Source organism: Polyodon spathula, chromosome 6 (assembly GCF_017654505.1).
Source record: "Polyodon spathula isolate WHYD16114869_AA chromosome 6, ASM1765450v1, whole genome shotgun sequence".
Taxonomy (NCBI): domain Eukaryota; kingdom Metazoa; phylum Chordata; class Actinopteri; order Acipenseriformes; family Polyodontidae; genus Polyodon; species Polyodon spathula.
Genome location: NC_054539.1, coordinates 34623508 through 34637213, shown reverse-complemented (window position 1 = coordinate 34637213; position 13706 = coordinate 34623508).

Here is a 13706-nt window from a genome sequence, read left to right as displayed (position 1 = left end):
AAATATTCATTAAAAATTAAAAAGTTAGCTGTACTTTTATTATTTTACATGTTTTTCCAGCAGTTCAAAAGCCATGTTTGCTTTTCTGTACAAGGTACCTGAACTTTAGAACAGACCATTAAGCTGAGATAATGAAGCCTTAATGAAGGCTACCAGACCACAGATGGAATTCTGAGCAAACCACATTACTCATGGAATAATAAAGAAAATGTTTGTATTCTAGCAACAAAAACTAGTGTTACAGAAAATCATGAAAAAAACAAGCGGGAAAACTTTAAATGTCATTTTATTTTAACATATCCATTTTCTAATAGCAATAGAATCCTCTTAAATCCCAGACAGACAGGTGGGGTGTGGAGCAGTGTGGCAAGCGAGACATTTTGCCTCCTGCATTGCTGCCATTGATTTCATATGGTGTTGGACAGATCAGCGTGGGACGATATCGCTAGTCCCTCGGTGCCACTGAGCAGTACCGCTTAAATTGAATCCAGAGCAATTTTTTTTGACTGCTGCGCGGTAATGTCGGTGTATTAACCAGTCAGCTGACAACACGTGCTTGCCAGGAAAAATCATAAATGAAAGTGTTGTCTACAGAGGTGTCCAAGCACCCTGAAGTGTTTCATCCCTCTCATATTTAATACAAGGACAAGCAAGTCAGTATTTTATACATCACCTCTCATAAGCAACCTTCTTGTAGCCAATTTGATATTTATCAAGTTTTGCATTTTTTATATTACTTTTGTACTTTAATACTATTTTTACTAAATAACTGGCTGTAAAAGGATATATTTTCTAACACTAGTAGTAGGCTACTTGCTGTCAACAACGTATTTTATGTTTCTTTTCTAAGCTGATGGCTCATTTCATACACCTGCATACAGATGACAGAAAAACAACTTGAAAAACAAACCACTATTTTTATTTAGTAGATTATATTGGGGGACTGTGGAAGGGTGGTGGGCAATTCACTGAAAAGGAGACAGAACTTTTAGTGATTTCTTTCAGCCCGTAGAGGGCGCGGTTATCCGTGGCTTTAGTACTGGCAACGGTAAACAAGACCACGGTCATACCAGTCCAGGTACACAGTTCACTGCAGGTGCACTCACAGGTGCTCTGGAAATAAAAAATCATGAAGGACAAAAGGTGAAAGAAAAAGGACAATAAAACAAACACAGTAATAAAACTACAAAATAAAGGTGCTGCACTCAGCAGCGTCACCCTAACCGTTATTATCCGCACGGTCCGGGACTCCGTTCTACGCTACAGTGTTCCCTCCACCTATACATGTTTCAGGGTCTGCCCAAGGATTCCCCGATTTCTACAATCTTTCCTTTTCTTATGTTTTTTTTTACTTATTTAATTTGTTTTTGTTTTGCCGGCCGTGCTCAGTCCAGCAATCCCAGCTTCCGCCAGCTGGCTCGTTTCTTCTTAGCGGGCAGCCCGATGGAGCATAATTTTTATAGGGCCAGCAATCCCCCAAGGCCCGCCTCTCAGCCACTCGGAGAGAGGGAGAGCCACACACCCTCTACAACACCTCTGCGTGTCACTACCATGACCGACAGGCGAATATTGGAACGCTGTTGCCCTCTTCCTGCAGCACTATGAATGCGCTCGGAGAGTCAGCACAGGTCTCCCCTGTTACAGGGACATTAAAGCTATGGCCAAAAGTTTTGCATCACGCCCTGTAGAATTAATAATGTTACACTGACATACTGAAATTACATATCGCTTTGTAGTTTTCCAAAAATTGAAAAATGTGACATTTTGAAATCTAACATGAAATACTGTACTACTATTGTAGTTTCCGGTAGACTTTTGAAATACAATTTTGTAGTTTTTTTAGATTGCATGATATTAAATAAAATATCGATACTATGTTTATATAAGTTTTTATAATAGTATGTATGTCTGCATCCTAATATTCTACTAGGTGATGGAAAATTTTTGGCCCTAATGTAAATTATATTCGAGTACATAGCCTACTTGTGGTACTGACAACTACTGTACCGCGTAGTGCACAACACTCCTGTGTGTCCGGATGCAGACTAGCGGTGCCGCGCCGCGACTGTCTTTTTCATGCTCTAGAGGGCTTTACCATCTAGTAAGGCCATAATCATTATGTTAAATGCCTCCGGGTCATTTAACAACACAAAACGGGCCTTACCAGATGGTAAAGCCCTCTTCTTCAGGTTATATTGTTTAAATTCAGACCATAATTTGTACTGTTAGTGTATGGGATTTAATGAATTGTTGGTGTAAGGTGAGTGGATTCTAAATACACACGTTGTCAAGTTTCATAGAAGCAAAAAGTATTTGTTTAGATACAATACCTGCATAAACATGATGACGGTAATGCTGACAGTCAGGGAGAGGAAGATAGGGCTTTCAATGCTGTTTAATGGCTTAATGAATGAAAACAAAAGATTGCATTTAGTTTTAAACCTCAAGCTACAGAGCTTGAAAAATTGTATCTCTTCCGAATCACAAGTGCCCTTACACTACGTGGCTGGATTTTTAGACAGAAACTAGATATTTGTTATAACTTTACGCAGCTGTGTCAAGCCTGATTATTGAGTTCTCAGTCGGCTTGGACAGACTTGGATGCGGCTAGGGCAGGCTTTCTCTCTCCTAGGAGTGGTAGATGTGAATCGGGTTACAATAGCCAGGCACAGACACGTCCCACTCAACTCAGCCCAGCTTACTTACCTGGACATCAGCGTTGCTTTCTTTCTATTGTGCTTGAGATCCCCAGCCAGAATCTTTCCATCTCAACCACACCCAGTTGCTGCTCCTTTCTGCTACTTCAGATAAGTTCTTTACTGTGCGACGCAGCTCTTGACCACTGAACCTGGCATCTCTGAGAAACCGGACTGTAGAGTGTGCCACAAATCCTGGACAACCCACCTCCACTGGGTAAACCTAGACTCTCCATCCTCGCTGTTCCGCTTCAGCAGCTAGTTGAGCATACCAAAGTTTCTTCCCTCTCAGCATCCTCCCATGGCACTGTTAACTCTACCAGATGAACAAGGTGTGCTGATCCAGAGCACAAGGCAATGTCTGGTCAAAGGTTACTGGTGGCAATCTCAGGTGGAAAAATAAGCCGTTGACCAAAATTTGCCAGCATTTTCCAGTCTCTAGCAGTTACCAGTTGTCCTGGGCGAGGCTTGGTTTTAACACCTTTTCTTGCTGGTTACTCTACTGGACGGAGGAATATTGTCTTTTGTGTGTAAAGCTTTGATGGAACTGATGGTAACTTATTGGTCATGTTACGCTTGTCTTCCAATGCTAAGGCCAAACATCACAGCTGCTGGTCATGGCACCAAATAAACCCTCTTTGGCTAAAACCCACCTTACATCCAGTCAAAATGTGCCTTAATGTTGCAGGTGATGAACACAAAGGACACGAGGGATCCTCACCCACCCAGAGGTTTAGGTTATGATGGGAAAACATCATATGTTGATCTGATGAGGAAACTGATCCTGCTCTGTTCCATTGTCCATAGGTTTTGCCAGCCGATTTTGCATGGTTCCATACTCTCCCATCTCATCCATTCTCCCTGCTTGGCCTAGGAAACGGCCTTTACACACCTCATCCTCTCCTCCTGCTTTTGCACCTCGTTGACTGCCAGTTTCCTCCGTTGAGCTGGGGGTTGCCTTGTGCCATGTAGGAGGAGCTGAACTAGACCAAGAACCGCTCTTTCATCCTGAACTTGCCTCATAATATCACAGATTCGAAGGGCAGCCTTTGCATCTTCCAAGGCTTTCTTTGCCGCCCACTTTCTTCCAGTTTTCAACACAGGTGCTGCCTCCCTTACACATTTGTCACTTGAATCTACTAATGTCATTTCCAGTCAGACCTTGGCTGCTTGTTGTTTAACTTCTCCCACACAAACTGTGTCCTTTAGATCCCTGTCGTACCATCTCCCTAGACTTTTCACTGGCTTATCAGAGACTTGGTATTGCCTCACCATTAATGTAACACCTTTTATCTGCTACTTTACCTTTAACCCTTTGCGCTCATTTATTCAGCACATGTCAGGAGCATCAGGTCCAATTTATTTTCACACGTGCCGTTTAAAAGTTATTTTATTCCTAGTAAAACAGATTTAAAAGGCACTGCATATCAACAGGACACTGAGTATTGCTTCTCCAGTCCCACCCCACCTCTTATTAGCTGTACTTATCACATACCTCTTCATAGGCATGCATACTGGTAAATAATCTCCTGATAAATCACTCATTTTATTACCAAACTCCTCAGCTATCTTGTTTGATTTTGCTTGTGTTATGTGATTTTGCCTGTGGTGAAGTGGCTATGTGTGTTGCTCAGATCCGCCCCTTTTTTTCAGCTTCTCTCAGCTCCTATTGGTCTCACTCAGGCATTGAAAGGTTTTCTTGTGTTTTTTCCGGAGAAAAAAATGACTCGAGACCTGTGCTTGACGACATCGGACCGGAAAGGGAAAATTGTAATGTCCTACCTGGTCCGACATAGGACCGCAAAGGGTTAATTATAGAGATGCTCCTTTATTTAGTGGGCTTGAATTGCATTCATGCCCATTCAGTGTTATTGGTTAATTTGCCCAATAACCGATTAGTGCAGGCTACTGTTGTAGTTGTGGTTGTCATGTCATCCTTGTATGCTTGAATTGGTAATAGTCGCATTCCAGAAGTCTAGTACTCTCCTCCCAGTACCCATTTTGATGCCCTAATAATTACTTCCATTGCCATGGTAAAAGGGAAATGGTGCATCCTGCCATTATTCCGACTTCTAGGCATTGCTATGTGCTGAATTCTGAAGTTGAAAAACTAAATTGCAAATCTTCAAAGTAGACTTTCATAAATTTGTTATTGTCATCGGTACAATGAAAAAATCAAATGCTGCACAAAGAAGTTCATGTGGCACTGAACCATGTGCATTAGCCAAATCCAGGAATGTCACATGGAGCTCCTTCCTCTCTTTTTTTAGCTGATTGAATGTGTTGCCAGTTTAAACTGATGTGTTCTAACCAACCTGGGAAACCTGGAATGCCCACTTTTTGCACTGAAGTGTCAATGAAGCAGTTCTTTAATGGGTAGGTTGACAATCTCTGAGCAATAATACTGAAGAAAATCTTGCCTTCTATGTTTAATAGGGAAATAGGGTGAAACTGACTGATGCTTGTAGAATCTTTTTCTTTTGGTATAAAGACTCCACCTGCTCAGTGCCATGCTCTTGGTACAATCTGTTTTTCCCTTGTCACTTTCATAAATTTCCACAGGATTCGTAGAACTCCAGAAGCACTCTTGTACACTCTGTATGGAACTCCATTAGGCCCTGGAGATGATGATGCCCTTGCTTTTTTCACAGTTTGCTCTACTTCTTTCCACTTAAGTGCACAGTCCACCATTTGGTATTCTGGTGGATTGATAGGTTGGCTGTTTGAAGGAATTGACATAGGCTCCTGCCTTTTTGAATCTGTATGTTTCCTTCAAGTATCTCTTCAGCTCAAACTTAGATGATTTTAGTGTGCCACTTTTCTCATCAGTTAGTCAAATAATTGGTTTGAATATTTTTTGGAATTAGTAATGTTCAAGCAACTTACATAATACTAATGGCTATTAGTTATTCCAAATGCTTTTACTAAAATGACTGTTGAACTCCCTTTTGAATTAATTTCTGGTAGAAAAATAACCTTAGCGATATATGCAGTGTATTGTAAGGGGAAAGGTGGGGTGTAAATTTGATTTAATTCAATGTCTGCCTTTTTCGTATGAAATACACTTGGAAGAACACATGCAAGAGTTAAAAAAAAGATAAATCTTTAGTTAGATTATCTTATAAATTATCAAATTACGCTTGATAAGTACTCCTAAATGCAATTTTCAAGTATGTTCATGTTAACTAGTTGAGGTAATATTCTCCTATTAAATAAGGTATTACCAAGCCTAATAATCTTTTAAAACCATAAACTATAATAGGAAGAAACCTGTATCTATGAGTTGTGGTGATTTTAATATCTCCAAAATAGGAAAATGATTCCACGAATTATCAGCGTAACCACAATGGTAATTACTGGGGTCTCTGGGTTATAATACCGTACTTATAAAACAATTGGAAAACTTGAAATAAATAACTAGTATATTGTTGTTGACTTAGGAGAAGCCTATAATCAATGAAACATTGTTTTGAAGTTAACTGAAATTGGTAAATGTAACACTCTATAGAATGACTCATTGATGTTTCATGACTAGGTTGAGGAGGTGACAGATATTGGTATGTGCACTGTGTCTCTGTCAATATAAATCTCATGTTAAGAAAACATGATAGATGTGGCCTGTGTTGCTGTATATTGTTTGTCATAATGATCTAAAAGTGAATTAGACTGAATATTTTAAAGTTAGATTGTCATATATTGAAATCAGTAGACATGTTTCTCACACATGATAAATGGTGAACTATAAGTTTATAAGACCATGCCACGAAAATTTCAGATTTCCCTATTAAGAACAGTTACAGTAATACTAATATATGCACTTTCTAACATAAAACTGGTAACTCCTGGTAAAACTAACCTTAATGTTGTTAAGTAATTCTTCACCAAATGTTAAGCTTTTACAGTTTTATTAGAAATAAAACTCAATAAAGGATAAGATAATATAAAAAGGAAAAATTATCTAAACTAAACACTGCAGAAAAGTAAATTTAAACAACGACACCCCACTCCCACTGGTTGATCAGCGATCCAACGCAATCTATGGGAGAGTCCCTTAAAGGTTAGAACTGCATTCCTGACAGCTATTTAAGATGAAGTTTGGTCTTGACAGGGCTATCATTAGTAACACAAATATTTACTTTCGTTACTATTTGATAATCCGCATTGTTAAATCAGTCTAACATACATATAGTTTTGGTTCAGAAGGCAATTCTCACTCTTGTGAGATAAAAACACTCTTTGCGTTCAGACAGCCTATTGAGAATGATGTATTATCAGACAGCTAAATTTGGATTCTAGCTTCTAACGCAGAATGACAATTACCTTGTTGTAAAACCCACATCAATGTGTATAAATCACATACAAACAATTACAATAGTGTTCATTAACTCAAAGCATGAATTTAACGCAATAATACTTTTCTTACATTCTACCTAAAACAAAACGTTAATTTTATTAAGGTCTGCTTATTCTTGAGTTCATAAGAGGATTAAAACCCTACTTGTTAATACTTAACGGGCGTTCGCTGCCTCCTCCAGCTGATCCATGTCTTCAACAATACAGATGCTCGAAGGCTCTCCTGCTGGCAAGGGCAGGTGCAGGTTCCGGGTTTTGCCTTCCTCGCGTTTCTCCACTTCAGTGTGCGAAAGAAACGTCTTTACAGAAGCAATTCCTCCAGCAATATGTGCGCTCTTCGTCCGGTTATTTCTGGTTTATTCCATCACAAAACTCTGGCGCTGCTAGCTCAATAAATTGAATATATTTCAATTTATGTCGACTTCAAATGTTCATCCAACACTTTCTCCGGTGATCAGTTGGGGATAAGTTAGAGATTTGATCACAAGTACTTTTAGGATTTTAGACATCTTACGCAGCGGACTCCCACACCAAGGCACACACTAGAGTATTTATCTTACATCAGAGTTTCAGAAAACGGTATCTCTGTTCAAGCCAATCGCAGGCTGGGTCTCAGAAGTTCAAAAACTTGTTTGTGTGTCAAGAGCCTTGGATTTCGTGTCCGGAGTCCTGTTTGTGTGTCACGCTCATACTTTTGTAACTTTCTCTTTACCCCTGTGATTGGATAGTTTGGTTATTTTGGGCGGTGCCCGAGTCTACGTGGGGTGTCCAATATTTAGTTTACGACTCTTATAAAAACATTCTTTGTCAGTGGAGGAGTTTCTGACCAAAAACCAAGAAGACACAGAGAACACCTTTTTGTGAGGGTCTGGAATCAACTCCCCAGTAATGTTGTTGAAGCTGACACCCTGGGATCCTTCAAGAAGCTGCTTGATGAGATTTTGGGATCAATAAGCTACTAACAACCAAATGAGCAACATGGGCCGAAGGGCCTCCTCTCGTTTGTAAACTTTCTTATGTTCTTATGTTCTTATGACACCCCCCCCACCTTTTTGTATATTTCAATTATATTTATTTCATACACAGAATGATATTATGAACTACTCAAGGACAAATACAGTGTTTTGCTGTATTCATCCCCTACCAATAATGTCACATATGTTGAATTACAAATAATGTATGCACAGTTTTTCAAACAAACTTAAATTCACAAATTTCAAGCAAGTAATAAAAAAAATAATAAAATTGCTTAATGAAACATATTACAGCAAAATGCACAACTCCTGCCAACAATGAATTACTGAATTAAACATTTCTTTCTGTTGCTGTAGATGGAGAACTCTGTTATGGAACAAAATGAAAGGCGGTGAACACAAAGGATGAGGGCAAAGACCTATTCAATGATTTTTTTGAGGATGCAACATCGATAATGGATAATTGCAAAGCATATGACATGGTTTATTTAGATTTCCGGAAAGCTTTTGACAAAGTCCCGCACAAAAGATTAATTCTCAAACTGAACGCAGTTGGGATTCAAGGAAACACATATACATGGATTAGGGAGTGGTTAACATGTAGAAAACAGAAAGTACTGATTAGAGGAAAAACCTCAGAATGGAGTGTGGTAACCAGCGGTGTACCACAGGGATCAGTATTAGGTCCTCTGCTATTCCTAATCTACATTAATTAATTTTCTGGTATAGTAAGCTGTCACAAAGACGGCCAAGTGGGCGGCGTCAGAACCAGGAAGGAATGAAATATACAAAGACGATGATGTGAAATGAAATGATGAAGACGCCTGTTGGCGCCGGTTTATTACAAAATAAAAGGTTTAAACAAACACGAAAACACAGGACACGGCACTCTACGCCAAAATAAATAGACAAACAAAAACAGACTAAACTTAACAAAACGGTGCACGGACAGACACTGACAAACACGGTGAGCGGATACTTTCTTATTATTATTATTATTATTATTATTACTATTACTACTATACTTATTTCCTCCGTCTCCAATCCCATTCTCCGCTCACCGAACACCCAACCGCCAGTATGTGACAACGTGCATCTATATATACTATTGTGCTGGGATTCAATTACCAATTAATTATTCACTTGAATCCCAGCACGTGAATTAATAAAGTGCAATTCCCCGTGCTCACATATTATTACATTTTACTTGCACGTGAAGTGCTGTGCAATCCTCGTGCCTAAATACACATATACATTTTTAAACACTCGTGTTACACAGACCCGTTTATATCCCGTGTACCAATGTCTATACACCAACATTTAAACACACCACACGCAACACATAACAGATAATATACACAGGGGCGGGCACTTTGTCACATATACCCCCTCCTGTGCAAAGCACACATGGCCTCAATGGCCACCTCCCCCCTTAAAAGCCCAAAAGTCCCGCCCAAAGTCCTTGGCCAGGACCAGAGGCTTCCAGGGGCCCACAGGTCGTAATGCTGTCAGCGGGGTAGCATTCTCCTGCCAGGGTAGTCCTAGCAGCGGAAAGGCTGCTTGGGGTGTGGTCTCCTGACCTTCCCCCTCCTTCGGCGCCGGCAGCTCCCCTTGGTGGGGCTTCAACCACCGTTCTTCCTGCAGGGAAGAAACTGCAGAGGGAGCAGGTCTCCGGACCTCCCCCACGATCTCCGGCGGCGAAACTGCTGCTGGGGTTGGCGGTCTCCAGACCTCCTCCCCCTTCTCCGGCAGCGAAACTGCTGCTGGGGTTGGCGGTCTCCAGACCTCCTCCCCCTTCTCCGGCAGCGAAACTGCTGCTGGGGTTGGCGGTCTCCAGACCTCCTCCCCCTTCTCCGGCAGCGAAACTGCTGCTGGGGTTGGCGGTCTCCAGACCTCCTCCCCCTTCTCCGGCAGCGAAACTGCTGCTGGGGTTGGCGGTCTCCAGACCTCCTCCCCCTTCTCGGTCTCCAGACCTCCTCCCCCTTCTCCGGCAGCGAAACTGCTGCTGGGGTTGGCGGTCTCCAGACCTCCTCCCCCTTCTTCGTGGCCGGCAGCTCCCCTTCGTGGGGTTCCGGCCACAGTACTTCCGGCTGTGATGCGGAGCGGCGGGCAACCCCAGGCGATGCAGAGCGGCGGGCAACCCCAGGCGATGCAGAGCGGCGGGCAACCCCAGGCGATGCAGAGGCATCCTTGGGCGAAGCGAGGCTGGCATCCTTGGGCGAAGCGAGGCTGGCATCCTTGGGCGAAGCGAGGCTGGCATCCTTGGGCGAAGCGAGGCTGGCAGTCAGGACAAGCTGGGGTGCGGGTGTTGGCCCTCTTTTCGGCCACTGCGGCCGGGAGGTTCTTCCCCGTGCTTCCCTCAGCAGCCTATGCAAGGGCTGCTGAGGACCGCCAGCATCTAGTCCTGGCCCTTCTGGTGCAGGGAGAGGCAGCTCCTGCTCCTCTCCCCCTGATGGAGGTGGAGGCAGAGGAAGCTCCAGCTCCTCTCCTCGTGATGGTGGGGGAAGTGATACCAGCAGGCATTCACCCTCTGCTGGTGGGGGAAGTGATACCAGCAGGCATTCACCCTCTGCTGGTGGGGGAAGTGATACCAGCAGGCATTCACCCTCTGCTGGTGGGGGAAGTGATACCAGCAGGCATTCACCCTCTGCTGGTGGACAGGGACCCAGCAGGCATTCACCCTCTGCTGGTGGACAGAAACCCAGCAGGCATTCACCCTCTGCTGGTGGAGGAGGCAAAGGCAGCTCCTGCTGCTCTGCGCCTGCCGGTGGAGGTGGCGGAGGCAGAGGCAGCTCCTGCTGCTCTGCGCCTGCCGGTGGAGGTGGCGGAGGCAGAGGCAGCTCCTGCTGCTCTGCGCCTGCCGGTGGAGGTGGCGGAGGCAGAGGCAGCTCCTGCTGCTCTGCGCCTGCCGGTGGAGGTGGCGGAGGCAGAGGCAGCTCCTGCTGCTCTGCGCCTGCCGGTGGAGGTGACGGAGGCAGAGGCAGCTCCTGCTGCTCTGCTCCTGCCGGTGGAGGTGGTGGAGGCAGAGGCAACTCCTGCTGCTCTGCTCCTGCCAATGGAGGTGGGAGCGGCGTGTAGTCTCCTGGCAATGGAGGTGGGAGCGGCGTGTAGTCTCCCCTTTTTACAGGGGACTGGTGCGGCTCTCCCTCCCTTGCAGGAGACTGGTGCGGCTCTCCCTCCCTTGCAGGAGACTGGTGCGACTCTCCCTTCCTTGCAGGAGACTGGTGCGACTCTGGAGACAGCAGTGGGACCTCTGCCTTCCTCGTCTCCTTTCCTCTTTTCTGCCTTTTCCTCACCTTCCTCTCCTGGGCCAGTTCCTCCTCTCCATACTGCGTAGGGCATATGGCTAATGTGTGCCCATATGCCCCACAGCCCGGACATAACTCTGCTGCAAGGTTCTTTAAAAAAACCTCCAAGCTGATGGTGGGGGAAGACTGAGGCAACCCCTGCTCCTCCTTCTCCTGATGGACAGGGCAGCGGGCCACATAGTGCTCACCACCACAGATGGGGCATAGTTGGGGTAGCTGTCCAAGGGGGTACCGGGGGCAGTTGGTGCTAGAATGCCCCGGCTCCGCGCAGCAGTAACACCTGGGCTGCTTTTCCTCCAGCTGGTGTTGTGGTTGCTGCCTTGTGCTGTCCTTATCCATTTTTTTTTTTTTTTTTTTTTGTTTGTTTTTTTTTTTTTTTCCCACAAAACACCTCTCCTGGTCTGACGCTTGGAGGCGCTGTTATCCCACTGCTGACACCACGTGTCACAAAGACGGCCAAGTGGGCGGCGTCAGAACCAGGAAGGAATGAAATATACAAAGACGATGATGTGAAATGAAATGATGAAGACGCCTGTTGGCGCCGGTTTATTACAAAATAAAAGGTTTAAACAAACACGAAAACACAGGACACGGCACTCTACGCCAAAATAAATAGACAAACAAAAACAGACTAAACTTAACAAAACGGTGCACGGACAGACACTGACAAACACGGTGAGCAGATACTTTCTGTTATTATTATTATTATTATTATTATTACTACTATACTTATTTCCTCCGTCTCCAATCCCATTCTCCGCTCACCGAACACCCAACCGCCAGTATGTGACAACGTGCATCTATATATACTATTGTGCTGGGATTCAATTACCAATTAATTATTCACTTGAATCCCAGCACGTGAATTAATAAAGTGCAATTCCCCGTGCTCACATATTACTACATTTTACTTGCACGTGAAGTGCTGTGCAATCCTCGTGCCTAAATACACATATACATTTTTAAACACTCGTGTTACACAGACCCGTTTATATCCCGTGTACCAATGTCTATACACAAATATTTAAACACACCACACGCAACACATAACAGATAATATACACAGGGGTGGGCACTTTGTTACATAAGCAAACTTGTTAAATTTGCAGATGACACAAAAGTAGGAGGAGTTGCAAACACTGTTGCAGCAGCAAAGGTCATTCAAAATGATCTAGACAAGATTCAGAACTGGGCAGACACATGGCAAATGACATTTAATAGAGAAAAGTGTAAGGTACTGCACGCAGGAAATAAAAATGTACATTATAAATATCATATGGGAGATACTGAAATTGGAGAAGGAATCTATGAAAAAGACCTAGGAGTTTTTGTTGACTCAGAAATGTCTTCATCTAGACAATGTGGGGAAGCTATAAAAAAGGCTAACAAGATGCTCGGATACATTGTGAAAAGTGTTGAATTTAAATCAAGGGAAGTAATGTTAAAACTGTACAATGCACTAGTAAGACCTCATCTTGAATATTGTGTGCAGTTCTGGTCACCTCGCTATAAAAAAGATATTGCTGCTCTAGAAAGAGTGCAAAGAAGAGCGACCAGAATTATTCTGGGTTTAAAAGACATGTCATATGCAGACAGGCTAAAAGAATTGAATCTGTTCAGTCTTGAACAAAGAAGACTACGTGGCGACCTAATTCAAGTATTCAAAATTCTAAAAGGTATTGACAGTGTCGACTCAAGGGCCTTTTTCAGCCTGAAAAAAGAAACAAGGACCACAAATGGAGATTAGACAAAGGGGCATTCAGAACTTTTTTTACACAGATAATTGTGAGGGTCTGGAATCAACTCCCCAGTAATGTTGTTGAAGCTGACACCCTGGGATCCTTCAAGAAGCTGCTTGATGAGATTCTGGGATCAATAAGCTACTAACAACCAAATGAGCAAGATGGGCCGAATGGTCTCCTCTCGTTTGTAAACTTTCTTATGTTCTTATGTTCTTAATTTCACAACTTTCCCGTTAGAGGGCACAGTGGAATTTTTAAAAACAGAAATGTATTGTCCTCCTGATACTGGCCAGGGATGTCAGTTGATATTGAAAAGTGGGTATGTAGATTGTGTGAGAGAGAGAGAGAGAAAGAAATAATACACAAAATAAAAAATAATACTTTTATTAACAAACAAACACAAAATAAAAGGGCACAAGGGCCAAAACAAAGGTATTAAACACAAATAACAAAACACAAAGCAAAACTTACAAAATAAAGGTTTCCAGGCTGGGTGATGCCTTCACTGGACCAGAAAATAACAACAACATACACACCAAAAAAACCCGACATCAGCTTCCTCCTCTCCTAATGGGAAGCTGAGGACTCCTTTTATGTCAGGTGGCTGCTTATTGACACCTGAACACAATAAAC